The 16,238-nt window shown below is 37.1% G+C and overlaps 1 long non-coding RNA gene across 2 annotated transcripts in view; it reads left to right on the top strand.

The window, feature by feature from the left end:
• Nucleotides 1–512: 512 nt before the first annotated feature.
• Nucleotides 513–16,238, top strand: part of LOC127561113 (uncharacterized) — a 35,044-nt gene continuing 19,318 nt past the window's right edge. Inside the window, exon 1 of one of the 2 annotated variants that reach the window (XR_007953460.1) lies at nucleotides 513–657. This is a non-coding gene — a long non-coding RNA (uncharacterized LOC127561113). Of the gene's footprint in view, nucleotides 658–2,252; nucleotides 3,463–16,238 lie in introns of those variants that run through there. The other variant, XR_007953459.1, reaches the window with a different exon arrangement.

Here is a 16,238-nt window from a genome sequence, read left to right as displayed (position 1 = left end):
GCTAAGATAACAAGGAAAATAATGGATATTGGAAGGGATGTGGGAAAACTGGAATATTGATGCGTTGTTGATAGAACTATAAACTGATCCAACTATTCTGGAGAGCAATTTTTAGCCTAAAGAGTTATAAAACTGGGCATAGCCTTTGATTCAGCAATACACTACTAGATATTGTGCCTCTCCAGGACAATGCACCTGCATAACTGAAGGACTCAAGACCATCTTAACCTGTTTTTGACCCCTTCTAAGTGCCAGCCATCAGATCGACAAAGACTGAGGAGAAGCAGGAAAAGTGCACTGGGTGCGTCCTGGAAATGGGAAGGCTAGGGGGTGAGGTTGTATCACTGCAGGATGTCAGGTTTTTCCTTGAACATTATCCTTTCATGTACTGTTTGATTTAAGTGCCTTTTGTTTCCTGAGTGTATTGTGGTTTCAGAGCTTAAATAGAGAGTGCTTAGCTACAGTACATGTCTTGACCATAAACACCAGTGTCTTTCTCTTTTCTTGTTTCCAGGGTCACTGTGAGAGCCGATATAGCTAGCCTGTCTTTGGCATTTCACAGACTGACACCCGAACAGGGACCCAAGTCTTGCCAGTTCTGCATAGTCCATCCCTGGCCCAGGATTCTTCGACAAACACACACTGTTGGTGAGCAGGGTGAGTTTCTTATTCTGCTTTTCCTCTCTCATTTATTTTTTATTTTTGGTTTATACAATGGGGTAGGCTGAAGTCAAACAGACATGCAGAGAAGTGGATGAGATTACACCCCTTTGCCCATGAGTGTCCTTAAGGAATTAAAGGGTGAATTGAAAAATTATGGTCCCACATCTGCACAGGTTAAGAGTCTTTTAGAACAGGTTCAGCACTCTGTCTTACCATCCCCTTCTCCCCATAATTGGCATACCCTTGCTCATGTCTGGGGATTTTCTAACTTGGTCCATACCTTTCAGGACTTCAGGCAGTGGACAACCAGGCTCATCATATCACCCAGAAACAATTAGCTGAGATGGGTCAGTACACTCAATTAGTGAGACAATTGTATTATACTATGCAAGCATACCAACAGATTGCTGCCTGTGCTTTAAGGGCTTGGCAAAAGCTCCCCTCTGGAAAAGATCAGAATGTATCCTGTACATAAATCAAATAAGGACCCACTGATTCTTTCAGTGAATTCCTTGCTCGACTCATGACAGTGGTGATCAGAACTATAGGAAAAGGACAGTCTGCTGATATTATTATTGGCTAAGGAAAATTGTAATAAAGATTGTAAAAAAGCTCTCTTGGGTGGATCTCCTGACATGTATTTTGAGGAAATGATTGAGCATTGTTTTCCCATGGGCACTCAGACGGTTTACATTGATTTGCTGTCAGAGGCCATGGCAGCTCTGTCTGGCCCTAGGGGTTAAGTGACTTGCCCAGGGTTACAGAACTAGGAAGTGTTAAGTGTTTGAGCTCAGGTCCTCCTGACTTCAGGGTTGGTGAAAAACTTTAGTTTTCAAAGATACCCAAGATAAAGCCATGTTCACCATGGCATCATTTCCACTTTTGGTAGCCAATCCTGCCTGTATCTGACCTTTTTCTACTTCCCAGATCAGTATACTAAAGAACCCGACTCTCCCTCTGTCTACCTTAGTTATTACTGTTGGCAGAGGATACAGCCTTTAGAGGATATATTATACTTGAAATAGAAGAGATGCCCATCAGTTAAGGAATAGTTGAAAAATTATGATATTTTAATGTAATGGAATCCTCTACTATAATTACAATGTATTAATATATATACATGTGGCTATAATTGTAACGTTATTACAATATATCAAAATACATTTATGACAGATAAGAAAACTTAGGATTCACTAGTCACACAGGTAGATGGCAGAGAGGGAAGTAGATCGCAGGTTTCCTGAATAGCAACTCCCCAAATCTTAACTTTAGGACTTTTCTTGCTGTCTTTCTTGGGCAGTTATTCTGCATTGGTTCTTTTAAAACAACTAGTAAAAGGAGGCAGAGTTCACATTCAGAAGTGGGGAAAGGAGGCGTTTCTCTTTTAACCGACTACTTCTTTGATTTTGAAATTGTCGTCCAGCATAGACCTCAGCCAATGAGTTTCCGAGATGCTGAAACGTCACTGGTTACTAACTGGTCTGGTTGGGGAAGGTTTCTATTCTAGGAAAAAGAAACTCAAGCTTTCCTTTAAATCTGGTGACTTCCCAATTTCGTGTCCAGTTTTGTGATACAGCCTGGCCTGAGATCCCATAGGTCTTGGATTTTTCTTATCCTTGAGCTGGAGGTGGCAGGATGGGAGGTAAAGTGTAGAAAGGGTTGCTTAACCATTTTTTATGTCCTTGCTGCGATCTGACTAGTGGGGGATTCCTCTTCTGAGAAGAATGCTTTTTTTAAATGAACAAATAAAATACAAAGAGATCTATCTTTAAAGCTATGATTTCCCACCACAACCCCACCCCAAGTTTAAGGACTCCATGAAATCTATCCATGGACCTCTGGGGAGAGGGAGAAGGTTTTGGATTTCAGGTTAAAAACCCTTGCAGCAAGTAATAGAGAAGTAACTGCGATGCCCATTCCTGTTTCTGGAGCCCTCCAGGCATCTATCCGTTGTCCAAATTTATAAGATCAAGCCTAGACACACGGGAGGAGATTTGTGAAAAAGTTCCAGTGCCCTCTGAGGAATGGAGCTAGACATGAAAAACAAGGGAGGGGGCAGTGGCTTAGACATCTTCCAGGTTGATGTAAAAATTTGCCTAAGGATATTTTTGTGTGTGCTTCCGCTGCATATGAAGCCTCTTCATCAGATAAGAAAGGTTCTAGCATAATATTTCTTTATCTTGTCCCTTTTTCGCCCCGCCCCCCTCCACCTCCAGGCTTCCATTCTTCCATTTCTCTTAAACTCTCCCGCCTAATGTCTTCTGGGACAAAATTTACAAATCAGGCTATTTGGTAAAGATACAGAAGTAGCTGAGTAGTGAAATCGACCAAGATTTCATTCATCATTCTAGAAAGAATCTTCATCTTCTGCCGTTTCCCTCTCTCCTACCTACCTTTTTGTTTCCCTTTATTTCTCCACACAATCACCGCCTGTTACACCGTATTTTACAAATGAGGGAACTGAGGCTCGGAGAAAGGAAGTAGCCTGCCCAAGGTCACACCACAATGACCTCAGGTCTCTTGCCTCCAAGGGCAGTGTTTTTCTCTACTATTCCCTTCACCTTTTTGCAGCCTTTTTCTTGTTACAAGGGGAAGGACTTCTGGTTAGAGGGATGAAAGAGGTTGAGAAGTGAGGAGAGGGAGGTGAATCTCACCTTCCAATTAAGGACCTCACCAAACTTCCACTCCCAAGAGGAAGCAAAAGTTGGAATTATTGACTTTTATTGCCTTACAACGGGATGAGAAGAGGGCTAAACTGATCGGGAAAGCTTACATGGAATTTTGCTGTTTAAAGACTAGGTGAGTAGACAATTGTTTGAATTTGGTGCCATCTTCTGGTCAAAGAAAATCTATCGTCGTGATCTCTACCCTTATTCAGACAGATAACTTGGTCCTCTGCTTCTCAAGATAGAAGGGAAAGTACCAGTAGTAGGACCAAACAATATTTCCCTTATCCTTTTGCATTCATTTTACTTATGCAGAAGTTTTTCTGTCTCGTGCAATGAAAATTATTAATTTTGTCTTTTGTAATTGTCTCTATCCCTTCTTTGGTTAAGAATGCATTTCCTACCCAAGGTCTTTGAAAAAAAGATAATTTTCTCTCTATCTCTGTCTCTGTGTGTCTCTTTCTCTTTCTCTGTGTGTCTCTGTCTCTCTTTTCCCTTCCACAGAAAAAAGGGAGATATGACTTTTAGCATTCAGATCAATTTATTTTGAGCTTATTGTGGAATATGGTGTAAGCTGATGGTCTAAGACATTTCTGCTAAACTGTTTTCTATTTCCCCCTGTACTTCTTATCAAATATGGTGTTCATTCCAAGATAATGTATAGTTTTAGGTTGATCATGTGACAAACTAATTGATGTAAATTTCCACAGAATAGGTAAAATTAAATTCTTCAGAAACCTTGAGCAGACAATGAGAAATATTGAAAAGCTAAGTTTCCACAGAATATTGTAAGCTTTAAGATAATGTATCACAAGTTTAAACTGACCAGGGTCAATGATAAGGAGAAAGCTTTTTCATTATTGCCCTTGCTTAATGAGGCTCATGCATAGTATCTTTTCTGCTGGGGTGAGAGTAATAACACAAATCTAGAGGCAAAAGAATGGGGAAGAAGGCATTCCTAGGGCACATCAGGAACTGTTCCTCTAGCCAATTAAAAGTTACGTAGAAGGGGATGGAGAAAGGACTAAGAAAAGCTTTTTCTTGCTTTTGAATCAGTGCACTCGCTTGAGGGAGATGTGCCCATTTCTCTGTGTCCGTCAATCTCTCTCTTTCAATAAAATATCACACTTTGAAATTGAGTTTGGGGTCTTGTTTCTAGCACTGGGTTACACAGGTCCACTGAAGGAGGTGAGATCTAAGTGTGCTGGGAAGAGTGCCCCTGTTGATTTCAAGGTCCTGGTTTTGGGGTTTCACTTCCTTCAGGGATCTCTTAAGTTTGAAAGACAGCAGCAATTGCTACAAAGAGAGGTTGAACAGAAGCAATTCAAGTAGACAGGGGGAGAAATCTCACTGTCAGACTAGGGTTAAGAAATATTCTTTGAAGTTCCTTCCCTGGGGAAGTCTTTGCAGACAGCTTTAGACTATGCCAAGCTTGCCAAATTGGAAAATGAGTGGGGTGGTTTCCTAGGCATAGGAGGAGGAGGCATTTATGGAAAGAAAATTGGGAGGATGTTCCCAGGACTAATTGAGTATGTCAGGCTTTAAGTCTGTATATGAATTCTGGAAACACTGTGTATGGGTGTCAGCTTTGCACTCTGTGTTCTATGTTAAAAGTTAACAAACTTGTGAGAGATAGGAATTCAGCCTCTGTTGCTGACTTGGAGAAATATCAGGCTGAATTACTGGAATTCATTCAGAGTAGTAATTCTTTTAGAATGGCTCAAAATAAGATCTTTAGAAGTTTCAAATCATCCTGTTGTTCTAGTGTCAGGGTTTTAATCTTTGACTCAAAATCCTAAATTCCTACCAGACTTGTTTGCTGAAGGAAGTGGCTTTCTTAATTCCCTTTAAATAGAAGACTGTCCTAGGTTTGGGAAGTGCAGAAGAGTAAGAAAATGTAGAAGAATAGATTGGAATGTCAGATAACTTTGAGAATGGGAGCCTGCACTTTTTGAAATGAGAACTAGCAGGCTCAGTATCTCTCCTGTTTCATGGAATGATAGAGATCTATTCCAAGGCGACAGCTTTGTGATTAATTGTAAACTGAAAATCTTACTGTGGAATGTATGAAACTGAAGTTACTTTGGATGGGTGAGTGTATTGGTCTTTGACCTTGGTAAGATAATTTGGGCGCTAATTTTGGGCCCCTGGGGATTGGTATGTTACAAAGGAAAGAGAATCTTTTTCTCTTTCTCTTCCTATGCCTGATTGCAGTAGCTTTGCAGAAGAGAGGAAAAGAAGGGAAAATATAGTCAGTACAATGAAAATGATAGAGCAAGTAGAAGAGGGTCGGAAAAGCATCAGGTCAAAGTGAGAAAGAAATGCAGTGTGAAGTTTTATTTATTTTATGTTTTATTGTATTATTATTATTATTATTTACTATTTCCTTATTTTTTTTTTTAAATAACTTTTTATTGATAGAACCCATGCCAGGGTAATTTTTTACAGCATTATCCTTTACATTCATGAAGTATGAAGTTTTAAAAGGGCTTTAATTAAAGTCCACAAAGGAATATGTACTTTGTAAGTGACAAAGTTTAATGTATAGGAATAAAAAGAACATGCACTGAAAGGAATTAGAGAGTTTCGGAACTTTTGGGAAAATGGAAAAGCAGTGTGCTACTACTTTAAAAACTTCTACATGCAAGGAGCTTGTAACTTTGTTATCAGAACTCAGGCTTGTGTAACCACGTCAGGAAGAATCTCAAGGTAAAAGCCCATTTGAAGCACAAAACAAAACAAAACACACACATACAAAACCCTGACACTTACCCCTTTCCTGGCTTACAAAAGAGAAAAGGTTTATGTGAATTGGGAAAAAACAACTAATAGATAATTTTGTTTGAATGAAACATCTAGGTAGAATTTAGGGAATCTCACAAACTAAAGTACTGGTTAATTTTAAAATAACTTTTAAATTAATATGTGTGTTAAAATTGAAAACTTATTTGTTTGTGATGGATTCTGTTCAATTTGAATTTTTAAAATTGTCTTGTTTTCTCCAGGAAAAGGGAAACATGTTTAAGGCAACAAGTAGGGAAGTCTTCAGAAAACTCCATTAGGGGTCTTGTTGAAGGCTTAGCCTAAGAAAATGAGAAAATACCAAGCTGGGCTAGTGCAGGGTCAACTTATCAGGTTAATAGATAGCATCATTGAATAAGAATGGGTTCAAGCAGGACTGTTGTTGGTATTTACAAATTCTATTGTGTAAGACTTAAACATATACTGAAACTATGATTGTTGACCATTGCTGAGGACGTCAGAGTGTTTGCTGTCATATGTGAGAATACCTTGACATGTAAGAATGCACAGGAGTGAGTATAAAGATCTGAGGAAACCCTCCCCAGATTTAACTTGGCTGCAGTTCTTTAGGCTTATACGTGGCACTGAGAGCTATAGGGTATAAAAAAGGAGGCAGGAAGAGAGGCAGAGAGAGGAGTTCTTGAACATGTAACAGACTGGCAATAAAGCTGTCTTCTATTTCCCGCTCCTCTGGCTCCTGTCTCTTCTTCTCAAGATAACAGCTGACCATATCTAGTAGAACTCTGAAGACTAGTAATGGTAAGACCCTTGGCTGCCCTTGGTGATAGGATCCCGACACTTCCAGAGTTGTAATAGCTTGGAGCAAGAAAATACTACCTCTTGAGTCCATTATTGAAAGATGAGACACAGTGAACGCTAACTGATAAGTTATGGGTTCTTTCTGAGATTATAGAATCCAGATTTGCTTTATTATCCAGTACCCAGAATCTTATTAGGGTACCAATGGGACCTGAAACTTTAAGCTGAAAATTTAACAGGAGGTGGAAAAAATATGTCATTATTATCAGCTTTTGCTAACCTAGTAAATGTAGTTAGAAGATTAGGTATTTCCAGCTTTGCTTGTGAGTTAAGAGGAAATTACAGCTAATATCCTTTGGTTATTATTTATAAAAATTCTAAAATTGTTAACTAACTTATTTGTAGTTACTCTCATTGTGTTAAAACCTAAAATTGGTAATTATTATGTGTGGAACAAGACTGGTAGGTAAAGCAACATCAGGAGAAGTTCATAGTAGACTGACTTTTTTCTGGGGCTATATGCAATTTGGAGTTACTTAGTGTTTCTATGGTCTTTTGTAGACATGCTTCTAACATTTGTTCCTCAGGTGCAGATCCCAAGATATCATCTATGTGATGTAATAACATAACTTTTGGAAATGCTTTTCTTACTGGAGTAAGAGCAGCAGCAACATACATTTGATACATAGTAGGGCTGTTTTTCATTCTCTCTGGCTGAATTGTCTATTCATATTTTTAATAAGGCTCAGCTAAATTAATGCTGGGCACTGAAAAGGCAAATCTTTTCATATCCTCCTTATCTAGAGGGATAGAATAGAAACAATCCTTAATGTCTATAACCCAAAAAGGCCATTCTCTAGGCAATTGAGTAGGAGTCCAGGCTGAAGAGTTCCCATAGTTTCCATCTGTTCATTTACTTTTCTTAAATCAGCCAACATCCTCCATTTTCCAGATTTCTTTTTTATAACAAATACAGGGGAATTCCAAGGACTTAAAGAAGGTTATAAGTGTCCTTGGTCAAGTTGCTCTTGTACTATATCTAATGAGACCTGAATTTTATCACTTGTTAAGGGTCACTGTTCTATCCACACTAGCGTATCAGTTTTCCATTGAATGGGGACAGGTGAGAGTGCAGGCAGGCCTTCAACAGCAGCCCTGCCTAAAAAGTGGAAGTACTCAACTGTAATCCTAAATGTTATAAGATGTCTCTTCCCCACAGATTGATGGGGATTTTTTCAACTACAAAAGGAGTAAAAACTCCTGTTTCATCTTCAAATGTCTATCTCATAGAAGCAGCACTAACTTCAGCTGCTATTGATCCTCCTATGCCAGACATATAGGTGTTTGCCTTAATCTTTGGCCAATGACTGGGCCAATTGGCATCTCTAATGACTATATGATCTGCACCTGTGTCTATCAACTTCTCCAGTGGTATGCCATTTACATAGATAGTGAGCTTAGGATGGTCAGCTGAAACTGCTGCAGTCAGAAATATTCCTGGATTCTGCTGCTTGACGTCAGGATCTGGACAACTATCACCAGATTGCCTACTAGGAGTCTGTATCATTAAACCTGATGCTACTACTTCTTCTGGTTGATAAGTCATATATTGTCTACCTGTATTAGTGACTGGGATATTAGCTACACATTCTCCAGTTTCCCACATCGGTGTACGAATGAACACTGTTTTATAAGTACTCTCAGGAGGTGAAAGTACTCTTAGGAGGTCAAGCCTCCTATGCCTGGAAGTAAGGGATTCGTAGCTGGAGAGGAACAGATTTCACCTCTCCAGGGGGTATCTCAGTAATCCCAGCTGCATAGAACTCTATTTTTTCCTAATTGCAATCCCTTTTTCCAATCTGATTACTTCTTGGCTGATAGATTATATAATCCCTTTCTTCCATCAGATTGCTTTTTGGCTGATTGATCATGTCTGTTTATTGAATTTCTAAAGACACTCTCTGGGTGTAACCTCAGCTGCCATCATGTCCCAGATGTTTTTTGCATTGTGCCCTGGAGCTGGACCCCGCCTCTCATTTCCCTGAATCAATCTACATTCTGAGGTCCAATGGAAGCCTCTGTTGGTTTTTGGTCTTGTTCTCCCACCCTGTGCTCTCACTCTATCTCTATGCCAACACTGAGCTTTCTGATGCCCTACTTTACTACAATGAAAGCATTGATGAGTCTCCCTGGAAGTCCCTTGCCACAAGGGACCCTGTCTTCCCATGTTCTACATCATAGGCTGGATATAAAAGGCATTTGTGCCCACTGTGGCACAGCGTCTTATGATCTCTAAAGGAGCATCTTTGTGTAGTCCTAGCATAATTCTTCAACAAACGTCATTAGCATTTTCTCTAAAAGTTGTTTTATCATTATTCCTGTCACTGCATTTTCACCAATAGTGAGTATGACAGTTGTCTTCAGACATCCCACGAAATCAACAAAGGGTTCATTTGGACCTTGTTCTATTTTTGTGAAGGCTTCCCCTCTATCTTTTTTCCTGGGTGTCCCATGCTTTGATAGCGGCAACTACAAAAGGAGTAAAAACTCCTGTTTCACCTTCAAATGTCTATCTCATAGAAGCAGCACTAACTTCTATTTGCTCATATCAAAGGGTAATTAATCTGTGCTAAATCGTCTGCATAATGATATATCTGCTAGTTGGTCACAGATGATTGGAGTATTAACTCCAATTTGCCTATTTCGTTGGTCTTGTATTCTACAAAATTCACTATACTCAGAAGTCCACAGCAAGTTTTGTCCAGGTTCTAAACATGTCCTTGCTATATATTTCCAATCACTAGGAGTTAAAATTTCATAAGCCAAATTCTCTAATAACATCTTAACACAAGGCGATGTGGCCCCATAAAGAGTGCAACCCTTTTTCAGATTTTTGATAATCTCCAGATCAAAAGGAGTGTATCTTCTCCATTCTTGACCTGAAGAGTCAAACTCTTGAATAACAATGTATGCTTCTATTCTTAAATCAGATATATCCTGTCCCTTTTTTAGCTTAAACTAGTGCCTTTTGTAATTTTGTCATAGGGGATGGACAAAGTTCTGGCATGGATGGTGCTGATGATGTCACTGCCCCTCCCCCTCCTCCTTTTTCTTCCACCCCTGAAGAGTTAATTGAGAGGGGTAGGTCAGGGGATGGGGAATGCCCTAATGGCTCCTGCAGTGAAGCACCACATTCATTAATTTCATCAGCATTGTACTTAACTCCTTTTTTGTCTAATTCTTCATGCTTTTCAGCTGTTTTATCAGTACCCTCCCCCTTCTGCTCTTTCTTCTTTTTTTCTTATTCTAATACTTATGTAATTCCTTAAAGCCAATTGTATTAAGTTATATGTTATAGAATGTTTCTTTGGGAATTGAATCATTGTAATATTCTATTAGTTGCTACTCCTACTTTCCACTTACCTGGCTCTAATTCTTCTTCCTTAGAGAACCATGGAGATGTGTATTTTAATATTTCAAAGAGTTCAATGATTTGCTTCCAAGTTACAATCAAACCTTGGTTTTTTATTAGCTTAACTATCAACTCTACACACTTCTCTTGGGGTGAGGAAGGCTCTTTTCTAAATAATTGTCCCATTTCAAATGAAAGATTAGTTTAGCCCTTAATAAAGTTTCCCGCTTGTCTATTTCTGTACTCATCCTATTTCCAGGTCACAGATATAGGTCCTTAGTCCCTGTTTGGGTGCCAAAATGTAATATTCTGATTTAGCTTTCTTGGGATCAGCTTTCATTTTAGTAATTACCAGGAGAACAGTCAGGAATAAAGTCCAAAGTCTTTATTATCTTCTTCACAGTCTATCTCAGTCTGGGGAGTCTGGAGCCTGGGGCCTCCAGAATGGATCTTGGTTTCAGTGCAGGAGGCAGAAGAGCCATCAGGAGGCTGGTCAAGTCTTCTCTGTCTCTGGCTGAGTTTGTCTCCAGTTTATATACTCTATTACAATTACATCATTACACTATACTGAGTATAAACCAATCATTATATCACTAAGGAACCATTATTTGTTGTAAAATTAAATCAATTATACTTAACTAGAGAACTCACAAGCTGAACTAGAAACCATTGTGTTGTCAATTCCACTGAGTTAACACCTTGTTGTAGAATTAACTCAATCATACAGATTTCCTGCCCTTTATAGCTCTCCTTGTTTTTCTTGGCTTGGTTTTTAAAAATATTTTATCTCAATCTCTCTCATTTGATTTTTTAAAGCCTTTTTTGAATTCTTCTATGAATTTTGTTGAAGTAGGTAACCATTTAACATTAATCTTTGGGGTGGGAGAGACTTTTTTTGCTTCAGTGTTGCCCTCTGAAGATGAATCCCCAGGTTTCCTATTCTGAGATCACTTTTTATAGTTGGGTTCTTTCTCCTTTGTCAACTCTTTTTTTTTTTTTTTATAAAAGCTTGCCAGTATAATCATTCTGGAGTAGAGGATGTTATCTCTGGCTTCAGGTCTCTCTTCAGTTCTCCTGGCCTAGAACCCCAAACCAAGAATTCCATTCTCCTGTGAGTGCCCACTGTCTTCAAGGTACACATGAAGAATTCCTAATGGCTTTCTCTTTGCCAAAAAGTATTTTTATTTACAAAAAGAAGTTACAGGCAAAATGAAGGTTAAAACACCAAAAACTGAAGAGGAGTAATATGAAATAAATTTTGGAGAGCATATAATTAAAAAGGAAAGGGTTTTTAACAAATACCAGGGGAAAAACAAGTTTCCTAATGGAACTCACAATTAACCAGAAAGAGAATATGCTGTGAGATGGAGTATGCCATTAACTGGATTCGGTCTGTATTCAGTCTCCATAGTATTCTCTCTGAATAAGGATGACATTTTCTATCCCAAATGTAATTAATTGCTTGGATCACTGCATTGCTGAGAAGATCTAAGTTTATCATAGTTGATCATCACACAATCTTGCTGTTATTGTGTTTAAGGTTCTCCTAGTTCTGCTGACTTCATTCAGCTTCAGTTCAAATAAGTCTTTCCAGGCTTTTCTGAATTAGCCTGTTAATCCTTTGTTATAGAAAAATAATATTCTGTTACATTCATATACCATAACTTATCCAGCTATTCCCCAACTGATAGGCATCCTCTCAATTTCTAATTTCTTTCCACCACAAAAAAGCTACTACAAATGTTTTTGCAAATGTATGTTCTTTCTCTTCTTTTATGATCTCTGTGGGATACTGACCCAATTGTGTCAATTGACTTCTTTATGCTCTAAGTTATTCTTTATGAGGGACAAATTGTATATCTTGATAATTACCTCATGGAAAAATTCTCTATAATAAATAAAGTTTGGTCTCTATCCCTTCAAAGTATATAAGAGAGAAGGATGGAAAAGAGAGAGAGACAGAGATAGAGAGACAGAGATAGAGACAGAGAGAAACAGAGAGACAGAGAAAGAGAGAAAATAGATTTTTTAAATTTAGGCATCAACCACCTTTATGCTCAATAGCATATTGAATAGAATATGTATCATGATTACACGAAGTATAGAATACAATTATATATTTTAACTGGCACCAAAATGGACAATCGCATGAAAACCATATATGAAAGAAAAATATACCTATCTATCCTATAATTTTCATCATAAAAATAGCTATGACTTCTGACAAATGGATTCTTTTAGCTTGAAACAAAAGTGAAAAGTGTCATGTAACTTTTTAAATACTCACACAGACTTGTAGTATGTAAGAATGCAAAAGTTGCTTAATTATTACATATGACCAAGAATCAGTTCCCTGTGGTTTCTAACAGCTTAAATCAAATAATTGTTTTTAGCTGCTGTCTGATGAAGTGTGAAAATTAATTCTTATGCCTTCTCATTTAAGACTTTTAATAGAAAGATATATTAACTATTTCACAAAGAAGAGAGTAGGTTGCTGTGCTATCCACCAAATGTTGTTGTAGGTCACAATATCTTCTAAAATTTTTAAAAATTTTATTATTTATTTAATATTTTATTTTCCCTAGTTACATGCAAAACTTTTTTACATATATTTTTAAAAAAACTTTGAGTTTCAGAATCACTCCTTTTCTCCCCACACTTCCCACCTTGAGAAGGTAATGCCACAAAAATTTTTGCATATTTTCTTTGGAATATAGACCCAATAGAAACACTGCTGGATCAAAGGATATGCAGTTTGACAATTTTTCGAGCATAGTTCCACATTGCTCTCCAGAATGACTGGATCCATTCACAGTTCCACCGACAATGTATTAGTGTTCTGCTTTTCTCATATCCCATCCAATAGTTTTCATTATCTTTCCTGTCATATTAGCCACAGATTGGCTGTTTTTCCCCAAGGAGGCATTTTCCATTTTTTCCATTCTTCTTAATTTGTTTGATTTTGATGTTTCATATAGTCATTTGCTTTCATTTGCCCAGATCTAGTTTTTACCTGAGCAAACTGTCTTACATGAGACTGAGGACGGATCCTTGGAGCAACCTTTGATCCATCTTTAAAATAAAGGAACTAATGCAGTGGGCATGAAAAGTCAATTTTATGTCAAGTTTATACAATTGATATAATCTCTAAAGTCATTAAGAGAAGAAGAAGTATGAAAACTGGCAATGTATTGCTTGTGTCTACCAAGTGAATCCAAAGGATAGTAAAGACAATGACAGGTGTAATTACATAAAAATGAGCACAGCATCTTCATGCTTAAAAATATCTGTTCAGGAGGTTGGCATCCACTGTTTTATATTCAGGTTTTCTTTGTTGAGTTCTATTTGATCATTCTACTGCACCAAAAAATGCTTTCTTACGTAGGGAAAAATGCTTCTGTTTGCATGGAGAAATGCTTTTTTATGCAGAAAATGTTCGATTGTGTATGCATCAAATTCTTAATTAAGATGGCTCATTCATTACATTGCACTCACTACATCACTGGAATATTACTGAAAATTGAATGTCTACCATTCTTTCTTTTATAAAAACCAAAAAATGCATGTGATGGAATTGGAATCCTTCATATCAAAACAAACAAGAAACACTTTCATAAAAAGTGAGACTAAACTCAACAGAATGGCAAGTAGAGAGAAAAAGACAAGAGTCATCGATATTTAGAAAGGGAAGAATGGAAAGGTTACTCAGCACTTTGATGGACTCCACTGGAAACTAATCTTTGGAGCAACCTTTGATCCAGCTTAAAAATAAAGGAAATAATGCAGGGGGCATGAAATGTCAATTTTATGTAAATTTTATAAAATTGACATAATATCTAAAGTCATTAAAAGAACGAGAAACTTTGAAAACTGGCAATGAATTACTTGTGTCTCCCAAGTTAAACCAAAGGATCATAAAGACAATGACAGATGTAATTACAGGAAAATGAGCAAAGCAAGTTCATGCTTAAAAATATCTGTGCAGGAGGGTGTCATCCACTGCTTTGTATTCAGGTTTTCTTATCATTGTTGAAGTCTATTTGATCATTCTATTGCACTGAAAAATGCTTTCTTATGTAGCAAAAAATGCTTTCGTATGCATCGACAAATGCTTTTTTATGCAGAAAATGTTCGATTGTGTGTGCATCAAATTCTTACTTAAGATGGCTCATTTATTACATTGCACTCATTACAACACAGGAAGTATTACTGAAAATTGAATGTCTACCATTTTTTCTTTTATAAATCCCAAGAATGCATGTTCTGGAATTGGAATCCTTCACATCAAACCAAACAAGAAACACTTTCATAAAAATGAGACTAAACTCAACAGAATGGCAAGTAGAGAGAAAATGACGAGAGTAATCGATACTTAGAAAGGGAAGAATGGAAAGATGACTGCACTTTGATGAATTCCACCTGAAACAAATCCTCGGAGCAACGTTTGATCCAGCTTTAAAGATAAAGGAAATAATGCAGTGGGCATGAAAAGTCAATTTTATGTCAATTTTACAAAATTGACATAATATCTATAGTCATTAAAAGAAGAAGGAAGTATGAAAACTCGCAATGTATTGTGTCTACCAAGTGAAACCAAAGGATTGTAAAGACAATGACAGATGTTATTATATGAAAATGAGCAAAGCTCCTTCATGCTTGAAAATATCTGTGCAAGAGGTTGGCATCCACTGCTTTGTATTCAGGTTTTCTTATCATTGTCTTATCATTTTCTTATCATTTATTCTATGGAAAATGAGTACTGTTGTGAAATCTTTGATCTAGCTTTAAATATAAAGAAAATAATGCATTGGGCAGGGAGAGTTAATTTTACGCAAATAAAATAGTATTCACATAAATATCTAAAGTCAGTAAAAGCACAAGAAACAATGGGAAAATGTGAGTGAAGCCTGAAATTGCTTTCCTTACCAACTGTTGTTGGATACATCTCCATACTTTTTGCCTTCCATTGGTTTCACTTTGTATTCCAATGACTAAATAAAGAAATATGCTGTGCAAAGATTCAGCTTCATTTTCATTGCTGCCAATGTGATTGGGAACATGCATTTTGATAGAAATTTTCTGTCAATATTACCTAGGTATATTTATAACTCTGCTTTGTAAGTTTTTAAAAACATTGCAAATCGTTTAGAAAAAATCTTGTTTTGTCCTTTAAGAAAATGAGAAATTTTGATTTTTCAAAATGGAAATTATATCCCTGCAGTATCTTCTATCCCATTGAAACTAGAACAAAGCTTTGCAAACATAAAACCTTGCACAATCAACCACAACATTTACAATGAAATCTTGAATCTTCCTCTAGCCTAACATTTGCTTCAGTGTTTTCCTTTCTTCTCAACTGTAAAATGGGCTTAAATGGAGAGTTGAGGCAATGAATAAATGAGACCATTCATTTGTTTTCCTGAACAGGAGCAACTTGTTTCTGAGAAATGGATTTCACACATGCCTGGGGTAAAAATGGTATACTCCAATGAAAGCAAATCCAATCTTCTTAGTTGCACATGGCTCCCCCAAAATTAAATACTTTCATTATCAGATGAATTAAAATGCCATCAAACACTCTTTTTTGCCATATTTATTCACCAGCTTTCTTTAACAAATACAATTGCATTGAATTACATGCACGTGAAGATCAGGGAACAAGTTTCAAACATTGTACTTGTGAAATTTTTTTCAGAATATTTTCATTGATGACAGAAATCCTTTTGCTGATCAAGGTTTTGATACATTTTCCATACTTTTTGTCTTCCATTGGATTTACTTTGTATTCCTACATGTAATTGAAGAAATAATATTTACTAAGATTCACGTTCATTTCTTTTGCTCCTAATGTGATCGAGAACATGCATATTGATAGAGGATTTCCACTGTAGTCAATGTTACCCATTCTAATATTTGCAATGGTGTTAGCCTTTCTT

This window comes from Antechinus flavipes, chromosome 4 (genome assembly GCF_016432865.1).
Source record: "Antechinus flavipes isolate AdamAnt ecotype Samford, QLD, Australia chromosome 4, AdamAnt_v2, whole genome shotgun sequence".
NCBI classification, from domain to species: Eukaryota; Metazoa; Chordata; class Mammalia; order Dasyuromorphia; family Dasyuridae; genus Antechinus; species Antechinus flavipes.
Note: the sequence above shows the minus strand (reverse complement) of the source record. Positions and strands in the feature narration are given on the sequence as shown.